This window comes from Equus caballus, chromosome 22, assembly GCF_041296265.1.
Source record: "Equus caballus isolate H_3958 breed thoroughbred chromosome 22, TB-T2T, whole genome shotgun sequence".
NCBI lineage: Eukaryota > Metazoa > Chordata > Mammalia > Perissodactyla > Equidae > Equus > Equus caballus.
Window position 1 is genome coordinate 27,378,564 of NC_091705.1, and position 10,918 is coordinate 27,389,481.

Consider the following 10,918-nt stretch of genomic DNA (forward strand, 5'->3'; position numbering starts at 1 on the left):
AATGTGTGGTTTTCTATCCTTTGAGTCACATTCTCTTTAACAAATTATCTTATACATGGGATTAGTAATCTCTCCCAAATCCTGTTTATCTCCTTTAAAAATCTATCTCTAAGCTCGCCTGTTTGGAAATCTTCCATAACTAAAACTTCTAGTTCCTGTAACTTTTCTGTCCTATATCTCTTGAACATACTTTAAATCAGACTCATTTACTTTTCATTTAGTGCCATTATTTATTAATCTCATGGGACTTTCAGCCTCCTTTATAGGACTAGAATTTTACAAAACCATATTAAATATCACTTTAAGTGAGTCAATAAAAGAGAAGTCTCAGAAATTTTCTCTATTTATTTATTTGTGTGAGAGGCCTGGCTAATACTTACCAGGTCTTTGCGCACTCACTTCTGAACCAGCATTTCTTGCTTGGATGTCTATAATAATCTCCTATCTGGTCTCCCCATTTCCACTCTCAGTCCCCTCCAATCTGTTCTCTATGTTGAAGTCAGAGACCTTCCCTGACCCCAACCCAAAAAACCCAGCTTCTCATAAACCTAGCAAAATGTGTACCTTATTTACTTGCTTATTATCTATTTCCCTTACTGGACTATAAATTTAATACGAGGAAGGACCAGATCTGTCCCATTCCAATGACTTGCACATAGCAGGTGCCTTATAAATACCTGTTGAATTAATGCTAGGAAAGTAGTGATAATCCAAGGATCCTAACAAACGACCCAGGTCTAGCCCTGGTTTGCTACTGAAGCCAGCAAGGGAGAAGTGAGCTTTCTAGGAACACGCAACACAAGACTAGCTTGTTATCTCTGCGTGCCCCCACTACCTCTACCTTTCCATTTGGTGTTAGTTAGGAATTGCAAACGGACACAAATGAGTATGTAAACCAATCTTTTCTGTCTTTGTTTTCTACCATTTGGAGTGTCATTTCCAGCTACTCCCTCTTGCAGATTGACTTCCTCTGCTTACCCCCATCACCAACCTTAATGCTTTCCAAGCCCCATATCTTTTTTGTTTTTTAGGAAGATTAGTCCTGAGCTAACATTTGCTGCCAATCCTCTTTTTGCTGAGGAAGACTGGCCCTGAGCTAACATCTGTGCTCATCTTCCTCTACTTTATATGTGGGACGCCCACCACAGCATGACATGCCAAGTGGTGCCATGTCCGCACCCGGGATCTGAACCGGTGAACCCTGGGCCACCAAAGCGGAACATGTGCACTTAACCACTGCCCCACCAGGCTGGCCCCCAAGCCCCGTATCTTGACAGGGCACTTTCCTCCACTGTTCCTTAAGGAAGCCATACTCATTCTCATTTCTATAACTTAAAATTCACAAAATGTCAGAAATAAAAAGGAAGTGAGTGATGATCTAATCCAAGTCCCTCAATTCAAGGCAGAGGAAAGATGTGATTTGGCTAAGGCTATATACATGGTTAAGCAAAATGAGGACTAGAACTCAAATATTTTGACTCCCACCTAGTCTACGACTCCATTTGGACTGTAGTTATACCCTTCTTCTCTCCTGGAAGAACCTTCCTTCTTTATTTAGTAGCAATCTGACATAGTGGACAAGAATACAGGTTCTGGGGCCAGCCCGGTGGCACAGCGGTTACTTGCGCATGTTCCGCTTTGGCGGCCCTGGGTTCCCCGGTTCAAATCCCGGGTGCGGACGTGGCACTGCTTGGCAAGCTATGCTGTGGTAGGCGTCCCACATACAAAGTAGAGGAAGATGGGCATGGATGTTAGCTCAGGACCAGTCTTCCTCAGCACAAAGAGGAGGATTGGCAGCAGATGTTAGCTCAGGGGTAATCTTCCTCAACATAAATAAATAAATAAATAAAAGAAAAAAGAATATGGGTTCTGCAGTGAAGTGACCAGGCTCCAAATACTGGCCTTACTCCTTCTAAGCCACAATGAGATACTACTACACATCCACCAGAATGCTGTCTTACCTATATAACCGGGGCAAAATTCTAAGCCTGTTTCCTCAGGTGTACAGTGGAATATATTATCTGTTCCTGAAGATTTATATAAGTAATGTACACAAGGTGCTTAGTACAGTCTGGTACTCTTATTACCAATAAGTGTTAGCTATTATTATTATCCTTCAAGCCTAGGTCTCATATGCTTCTCTTCTCATGATCTCTCCAGCTCTCAACAGCTTCTCACTCTGAACTACTATACTCAATCCATACCACAACTGTATTCCGTCAACGTTTCTCACTCATTGCCTGTCAGTGAAGTAACAAACTTCTTTAGGACAAACACTGCTTCATCATCTCCTATGTCACACAGCACAGACCTGAGCATACAATGGGAATTGAAACACTTGAAGGAGAGGCCAGCCCAGTGTCATAGTAGTTAAGTTCATGTGCTCTGCTTCCTGTGCTCTGACCCAGGGTTCACAGGCCTGGATCCTGGGCACAGATCTACACACCGCTCAAGCTATGCTGTGCCAGCATCCCACATACAAAATAGAGGAAGATTGGCAACAGAAGTTAGCTCAGGGACACTCTTCCTCAAGCAAAAAGAGGAAGATTGGCAACAGATGTTAGCTCAGGGACAATCTTCCCCAAGCCAAAAGAGGAAGATTGGCAACACACGTTAGCTGAGCGACAACCTTCTTTACCAAAAAATACCCCAGAAACAAAAATACACTTGAGGGGCCAGCCTGGTGGCGGAGTGGTTAAGTTTGTGCACTCTACTTTGGCAGCCCAGGGTTCACGGGTTAGGATCTCAGGTACAGACCTATGCACCGCTCATCAGGCCATGCTGTGGTGGTGTCTCACATACAAAACAGAGGAAGACTGGCACAGATGTTAGCTCAGGGACAACCTTCCTCACCAAAAAATATAAAATAAAAACAACAAACAACACTTGAAGGGGGCTTACAGCCCTGTGCCAAAGCAGGCTTGTATGGTTTGCAAGAGATAATTGTTAAATATTAAGAAATTTTGTAAGTGAATTTGGTAAGTTTTAAACCACAGAAATTGAGCAAATGCTAAAAACCAGAGCTTTCCTTCCCCCACCTAGCCAGTTTACCAACATACCCTTGTTGATAGGGAATCCCACTCTCTGCCAACAGGGAGTAACTTGTGCTTCGTTTTTCATGGTATCCTCTCTCCTGCCCCAAGAGATTCTAATTCTGCTCTTCATAAATCCAAGAACAGATCTTTTCTCCTGGATCCAATGGGATCCAATTCCATGCCAGTTGAGCTGAAACTCATCAGTTGTTCCTGCTCAGGAGTTAGACTGCCCTCTTCCATTCCCAAAACTCTAATAAGGAAAGGCACTAGCCTTCAATCCCAGTTCCAGGCTGTGAGGAGGAAGAATAGAGCACTAATGTGTCTGGGTGGCAGGATCATTCTTTCAACAAACCAAAGCCATGCTTACACTCCTGTTGCCTACCTTGGCATTCTGGAGCAGCTCAGATGCTGGATCAAGCAACAAAAGCCAATCAGGAAATTCTCCATAGGCTCCCAATAAGCAGAACACCACCCATGAAATACTCTTTTCCCGTAAGATTTAAAAGACAAACTACACCGACCACCACCACTCTTCTTCCTTTCCTTCTCTGTCTCCTCAAGGGACATGGAGAAGGCAGACAAGTTTTTTGTTTGTTTTTTACCCCTGCTTCTCTCTCTATAACTCAGGGATTCTCCAAGTTTAAATCAGCAGCCTCACAGCTCACAAACTCAACCAAATATGCAAATCCTTACTATAAAACTACACATTCTTTATTCATACATATAATTACGGACTACTAAAATTGAGTTTATAAAACTAAAATTTTAAGCAATAATTTGTTTTAGATCCATATGATACTCAAAAGTCTGGCTGCCACACGGTACTATAGAGCTTAAAACGTGCGAGTTCACAGAGAAAGTGAAAAGTGGGAACACACGGTAAATGGTCAGATTCCTCATCCTGCTCTATTTTGTGAAGGTCAAAAAAGTTTGGAAGCCACTAATGCAACTCCAATGTCCCCAAAGGACTTATCCAAAGTTGAACAAACCCAACCTGTGTCCAACTCTTCTAAGAGAGCCTAGCTTGAGGATAGAATTGGATATGGGGAAGCAAGCAAACTGAGGAAGAAACATGGCCTTCAAGCAAAATAGGACTGTATCAGAGTGGGAGTTTTTCTCTGCCCTATGACTCTGACTGCTTACACAAAGCCTCCACCTGCCTGCTTCAACATAAACATTGGAGCAAGGCTGAAGCCACTTCCCCAGTAGGCTCAGGATCTATGATAGAAGAGTGCTGCTAGTGGCCCTCCCCCAAAATCAGGAAGAGGCAGGGAACAGTTGGTGGAGGGAAGGGCTCTGACTCTGGAGACATCCAGACAGCCTATGATTGAATAATCTCAATTCACTTCTTACTATCAGTGAGACCTTGGGCAAGTTACTTCGCTTCTCTTTGCCTGGATTTTTGCACCAGTCAAATGGGAATAATAATTGTGCCAACTTTACAGGGTTATTGGGAGGATTAAGGCCAACCATGGAGAGTGCCCCCTGCCTGACACAGAGTAAGTGCCCAATGCGTGTCAACTGCTCCTCTTTTTGTGGCTCATAAATGGACCCTTTTGTGGTATCATTATCTACTTGATGGTTCACGGGACACTCAGGAGGAATGCCTCTGGTCTACCTGCTCCAGAGGACCTAACTGGCAGGAAAAGGGCAGCTCTCAAAAGAGAAAATGAAGACCCTCCCCCTTTCTCCCCTAATTAAGTTCTCAAACTGTAGTGTGGGACTGCTATATCACTCTCAGAAAAACCAGTAGAACTAGTAGCCAAACCAAAGTTTTGAGTTCCACTGGCCTCTTTTTAAGGTTCAAATTCACTAGATTTCCAGAAAGAAACAGAATGGCTGGGTTCATAGAATTACAGACATTTAAAGCTGGATATAATGAGATTATCTAGTTAAATCCCACTTTGTAGAACACTGAGGCCAGAGGAAGAAAATAAGTAGTCCTGGGAAACACAGTAACTGATGAGTCACAACCTGATTCCCTATAGGTCATTTCTATATCCACCCTTGTAATCCAGTCCAATCTGAAGTCCACCTGAACATTAAAAGAGCAGTGAGGCTCATGTGGCCTCTTCCCATGATCCATACTAATTGGCCTTAAACACAGAGGGAAAATAATTCTGCATCCACCACACGTTCTCCCTAATTGTCTGACAGCCAGGGCAGGAATGGAGGAATTGCTGGACTCCACATTTATACGACTTTATCAAAGGAAAAACTTTAAGTAACAAGCACTGCAATACTGCAAATACTGTAAAATTCTGCAAATAAAGTATAATTCACCTCAGGAAAATGATTTATACCAAAATTTTCAAACATCTTATGGGCAGCCAATTCTGCCCCCCCATCTTGCCCTGCTGGAATCTACATTCTTTTAATCTACCTGCTTTTAATGAGACCCCTGCCTCTCTAGTGCCTGGAGAGTATCTAAGACAACAGTACTGGATCACCTTCCTGAGCATCTCCAGGGCAAGGGCATCAACAAGAACTTGTGCATTTCCAGTGCGCAATGTGACCAATCACACAAAAGGAGCTGAGTGAACAAAAGCAACAGACCAGAGCCTCTGGAAAAGAAACTTACCTACTGTTCACAATGAGAGCCCCCCTCAATGGAATAAATTCACTTGGGATACATGGGAGATTGTAAGATGGATTGCTCTTCAGAATTTGTATGCTAGGGAAGTTGAGAAATTTTAAACAGGAGCATTTCAACAACAAGGAAACTACATTACAGACAGATTTCACTACTTGCCACTGTGGATGGGGTGCAGGGTGGGTGGGGGAGGACTCTAGTTCTGCTGCTGCTTCTGGTGCAGGATTAATAAGTTTACAATATCCAACTGTCCCCTAGTTAACCTCCAGTGTGGCCCATGAAAAGGGAACAGAGGCAAGCTCTCCATAAAGAAAAAGTGTACGGGCCGACCCTGTGGTGTAGTGGTTAAGTTTGGCGTGCTCTGCTTTGGTGACCCAGCTTCATGGGTTTGGATCCCAGGTGTGGACCTACATCACTCATCAGCTGTGCTATAAAGGTGACCCACACAGAAAACAGAGAAAGACTGGCACAGACATTAACTCAGGGCAAATCTTCCTCAACCAAAAAGAAAAAGTGAAAGACTGGCAACAGATGTTAGCTCTGGGCAAATCTTCCTCAGCAAAAACAAAACAAAACAAAAAACTGCAAACACAACAGGAGGAAGAAAAAGGTTAGGAGGAATGCAAAAAAAATTCAAATACTCAAAAGGAAAGAAACAGCCAAAAGAGGCAGCAGAGCTAAAAGAGAAATGACAGGGAATAACTTTCTTTATATTCCAAATCTGTGGTGTCCAAAAGTGTAGCTCCTAGTCACATGTAGCTATTAAGTACTTGAAATATGCTTATTCCAAATCTCAATGTGCTGTAAAATATGTATTGGATTTTGAAAATTTAGTACAAAAAAATAATATATCTCAATGTTATATTGAGTATAGGTTGAAACAGTAACATTTCAGATCTGTAGGGCTAAATAAAACCTATTAAAGTTAACTTCACTTGTTTACCTTTTTAACATGGCTACTAGAAAAATCTAAATGACATCATGTGACTCATTTCTATTGGACAGTGCTGCCTAACATGGAGATCTCCAAAGATCAGACATGGAAGAGCAAAATTTCTGTTGCTGTGTGAATTCAGAGTTGTGCTGTTCAATCCAGTACCCACTAGCCACATGTGGCTATTTAAATGTAACAGTGGCTACAGTGGCTACCAATTATCGTTTTAGTGCAGATAAGAACATTTCCATTGGAGAAAATTCTATCGCACACTGCTGATCTAGAACAAGGACCAAGAGGTGGACATTTTACACAGAAAAGCTAAAACTCTAGCAAATTGATCCCAAACTAGAAAGTAATGAATTTCAGGTAGCCAACTACGCATGTAAGTGGTAAAACTGAGAGGGAAATTCACTTAATTCTGGAGTGTTTATGTCTTATCAGAGCATTGGTTTATAAGTGGTATTTGGCAGCTAGTCAAAAGGTAATTAAAAAGATGAAAGGTTCTATCCTTCTGCTAGGCCAGGACACCCCCAGAACCAGCCTGCCCTCCTGATCGTTCAGCTCAGTCATGCCACTCAGGTTGTGCGAACCTCAGGCTTTGCTGTTATGGGACAACTTTAAGAGCTTCCAGGACAAGCACTATTTTAGATAGTGTCACTGTGCTCCCTCACATTCTTAATCATTTAGTCTTATTAAATGCAGACATTGTGTACCCAAGAACCTTGGTTAGAGATCACGCCTTTCCTCAGCTTACACACAAGGCTTCCATTACACTTGTTTCTGTCTGACCATTTAGCAACTGGCCAGGAAAGCCTTCATCCAGCTCCTGTGAGACATGAGTGTACCTTGTACATGTACAAGTACAACCAAGCACTTACTTGTGTAATTTAAGACTTTAAAGTCTTGAGGAGGAAGCAACTTATTTTACTTCCTTTTCCACCAGAGCATGAAAGAGCTGGGTGCACAACATCGCTCAAAAAATTTAGTTAGCATGGGCTATGGCTATGGCTATGGCTAAGCTGTATATCCATGTGAAATTGTCTTAAAAAGCTTGAAGGCAACAGATATTTTCAATTCCAACCTGTCAATTCAATGGACATAGAAGCAAAGGTAATTGGCAGTGTCTACCTCAGTAATTAAGAGTTGCATTAGTCTTTCCACCACTTTAGCCAGATTATAACGGAGGGATGCTGCTGGTCACATAGGCCCACACCACAGAAGGAAGTTATGTATTAAGGATATGACCCTCTCTGTATTGCAACCAAATGTGTGAGGGAGTGAAGTGGAGGGTGGCATTAACTCACTTCCAAGAGGAACAAAAGAAAAAATGAGGAAATCAGCAACAGCAGCAGTAGGTATGACTTAAGACCCCTTAAGTAGCTGAATTTCTTTACACTTAAGCCTTTCCCACTCTGACTCTGTGAGGACTAACAGGTGACATGTGGTAGCACAATAAGGTTACATTTTATATTTAACACAAATGCGTAAGAGAAAAGCAGTGCCACTTTGTTTGCTCATTGCTAGTTATGTTGGTACAGAAAAGAAGCCATATTTTAGGATGCTTGTGAGATCCTCTGCACAAAGTAACTCAAGGCACCAAGAATAAATCCAGACACAGCACAGTAAAGAATTAACATTTACATGAACAGGCACCAATAAGAGATGAACTTGCTTATGTTGTTGAACAGAAGGGGTTTCCAGTAAAGTCACTACAGCATCAGAGAACTGTGCCACCACTAGAGTATACTTTTTCCAGAACATTTTACAATAAGTCAACGTGATATATCAGATTTTATGCCAAAAAGATGAAACTGAAGTCAAGTAATTTTTTAATGAAAAAGGATAGCAGTAAGTTTGGATTCTACCATATCCCATTATCCCATAAAAGCTCTACTTTTGAGAAGGGTGGCGATGCACATAATTGATAAACTATTTCTTGCTGTAAAACACTGGAAAGCAGACAACAATGAATTATAGAAGTGAATGATCTCTCCTGAGCAAGAAAGGGAGACATATTAACACACAGTCCACTCCTTTAAGATGGTAAAGGCCACTCTGAGTATCTGTAGGCAGCTGATTTCACTCCGATTTTTCAAACACTTAGTCAAACCTTCCTAATTTTAGAAAAGCTCAGCAATCACCTGGAACTAAGTCAGTCTAGTCTAAATCTCTCTAAAACAAGCTGGGTATTCAAACTCAAATACAGGCTAAAATGCTTTCATGATAAAGATAAAAATTATAAACATTTTTCAAGAACTTTGGTTAAAAGGAACAGCCCACTAATTTCTCTGCAACTCCAGACTTTTTTTTCTGTTTTTTTTAAACACTCTGAGTTTTTGGAAACTTTTCATTTGCTAATTTTTTCAGTATAAGCTGAACAAATGTGGTAGGGACAAAACCAGAGCACCAATGTCAGAAAGCAGCAATATTTTTGATTCCTCTCGCCTTTTCCCCATCTCAAACACCTCACATACTAATGCAAAAACAAATAAGTAAACAAAAAAGAAAAACAAAGCTTCAGAGATATGTGCAATTGCAAATGTATTCTGAAGATTTCTTTTCCCATTTCCTAATCAATTTTTTAAAAAGACAATTCACAGCCCCCTTTAAGACTCCTTCTATGAAAAGGAGCCTCTAGTTTCCGGTTCTTTCTGAGGCCACATAAGGATGTGCCTTGCTAGCAACACACACATAATACAAGTCTGAAAAGGTAGATACCATAGATTTGACCTAGAATCAAGTTTCCTCCCTGCCGTTCCAGGTATCCTCTTCTTTCCACACTTCAGCATTAGCAGAAGGATAAGCAACAATTGTTACCTCCAAGATCACCAAATCCACCTCTCCAAAGGCACAAAATATTTTCAGTAGTTAAGAAAAAACACAAAAATAACCTGATGGTATAGCTCCATAGAATACTCTTGTGCAGTTAAAGCATTAAAAGCATCAGCCTGTTTTATTTTGTGACAAGTTTATTGAACAGTATTCAAGACTTCATCTTTATAAACAAAAACCTCTGCTGAATGATGCCAAAGCAGTATTTGCTGGCAATGTTGTGGCCATACCGGCAACCAGTCATTTTATTGTGTTTGGTTTCTAAAGTTTGGACTACTACAGAACTGCCAGTACAACTATTTAAATGTGGTAATTTTTCCAAGAGTGGGAAATAATTTTTAAAAGTGATCACTGGCAGGAATTCTTTCCAGAAGATTTGACTAGAAGCAATTTTACATTTTCTTTACTCATTTTTTTAAGTGTTCATGAAAGTGATGAGTGGATTTATTTTTAAACACTTGATCCACAACTGTACACAATGACAGAATCCAATAAAAGGGACTTTGAGTTTGATTAAGGCTTTCATGCATCCTTATTTTTATCCAAGGTATTTCCCCCCAAAATGTATGTTTGCTTACTTCCATACACAGCCCTAGATTTTCATTCAGTGGGTTAAGACTGACCTAATTACACTTAATATTACTCTGAAATTTTTAATAAAGCTTCCTAATGGAATTTTCACTGTTGAAGCTTTGACAACTTGGAGCACAAAGCTAGGAACTACATTTCACTTAACAGTGTTGCATTAAAAAAAAAAAGCCACTAATAATTGTACATCCAAACTACAGTGTAAACAAAGAACACACCTCCAAATTTTGCTTGTGAACTAAATGTTTCACTAAAGTTCAGCAAAAGTTTACAAATTTGCTTATTTATAAAACACATTTTATAGATTTCTCTAATCCTTTAAACTAAAAAAATAAACAACAACACAACTCATCGAAGGGGAGAAAAAAATTAAACCTAAAGCAAAAGATTCTCTTCGATTAATGTCAGTCACTAAAAACAGACAATAAAATTTACACATAAAATTGAAAATATCACGATAGTGTTTACAAATGCACACAACTTGGAGCAAAGCTTTACAGATCCTTCAGACCATACAAAGCAAATGAGAAAATAATGTTAATTCATTTTCACCCCAAACCTAGTTCTTAAGAGAAAACCTGCAGGAAGAGAGAGATGAATAGTTTCACAGAACATATTTTTGAGAATTTTTTAAAACTCAAACTCCAATGCCCAGAACAGTATGCTTATGAACAGTATGCTTAGCAGTTAGCACTATGTTAATAAGTCTCAGGTACACAAAAATCAAGTTCCAGAGGGCAAAGCATTTAATTACATTTCACAACAAGAGAAGAACTGTTGTGATTCAACCAAATATAAAACAGTTATCTCCAATTTCTACACAAACTACTATATTCTTATTTTATTTAATTTAATGAACAATGAAATCAAGTTTTCCTTTTCAGCATCTAAGATGTAGAAATAACAAAGTAGTTGCAATAAAGTATATGAAAT

General features: G+C 40.1%; 1 protein-coding gene across 1 annotated transcript in view; it reads right to left on the bottom strand.

Moving 5' to 3' along the window:
- Positions 1-10,918, bottom strand: part of CPNE1 (copine 1) — a 37,019-nt gene that overhangs the window by 12,581 nt on the left and 13,520 nt on the right. The window lies entirely within an intron of this gene.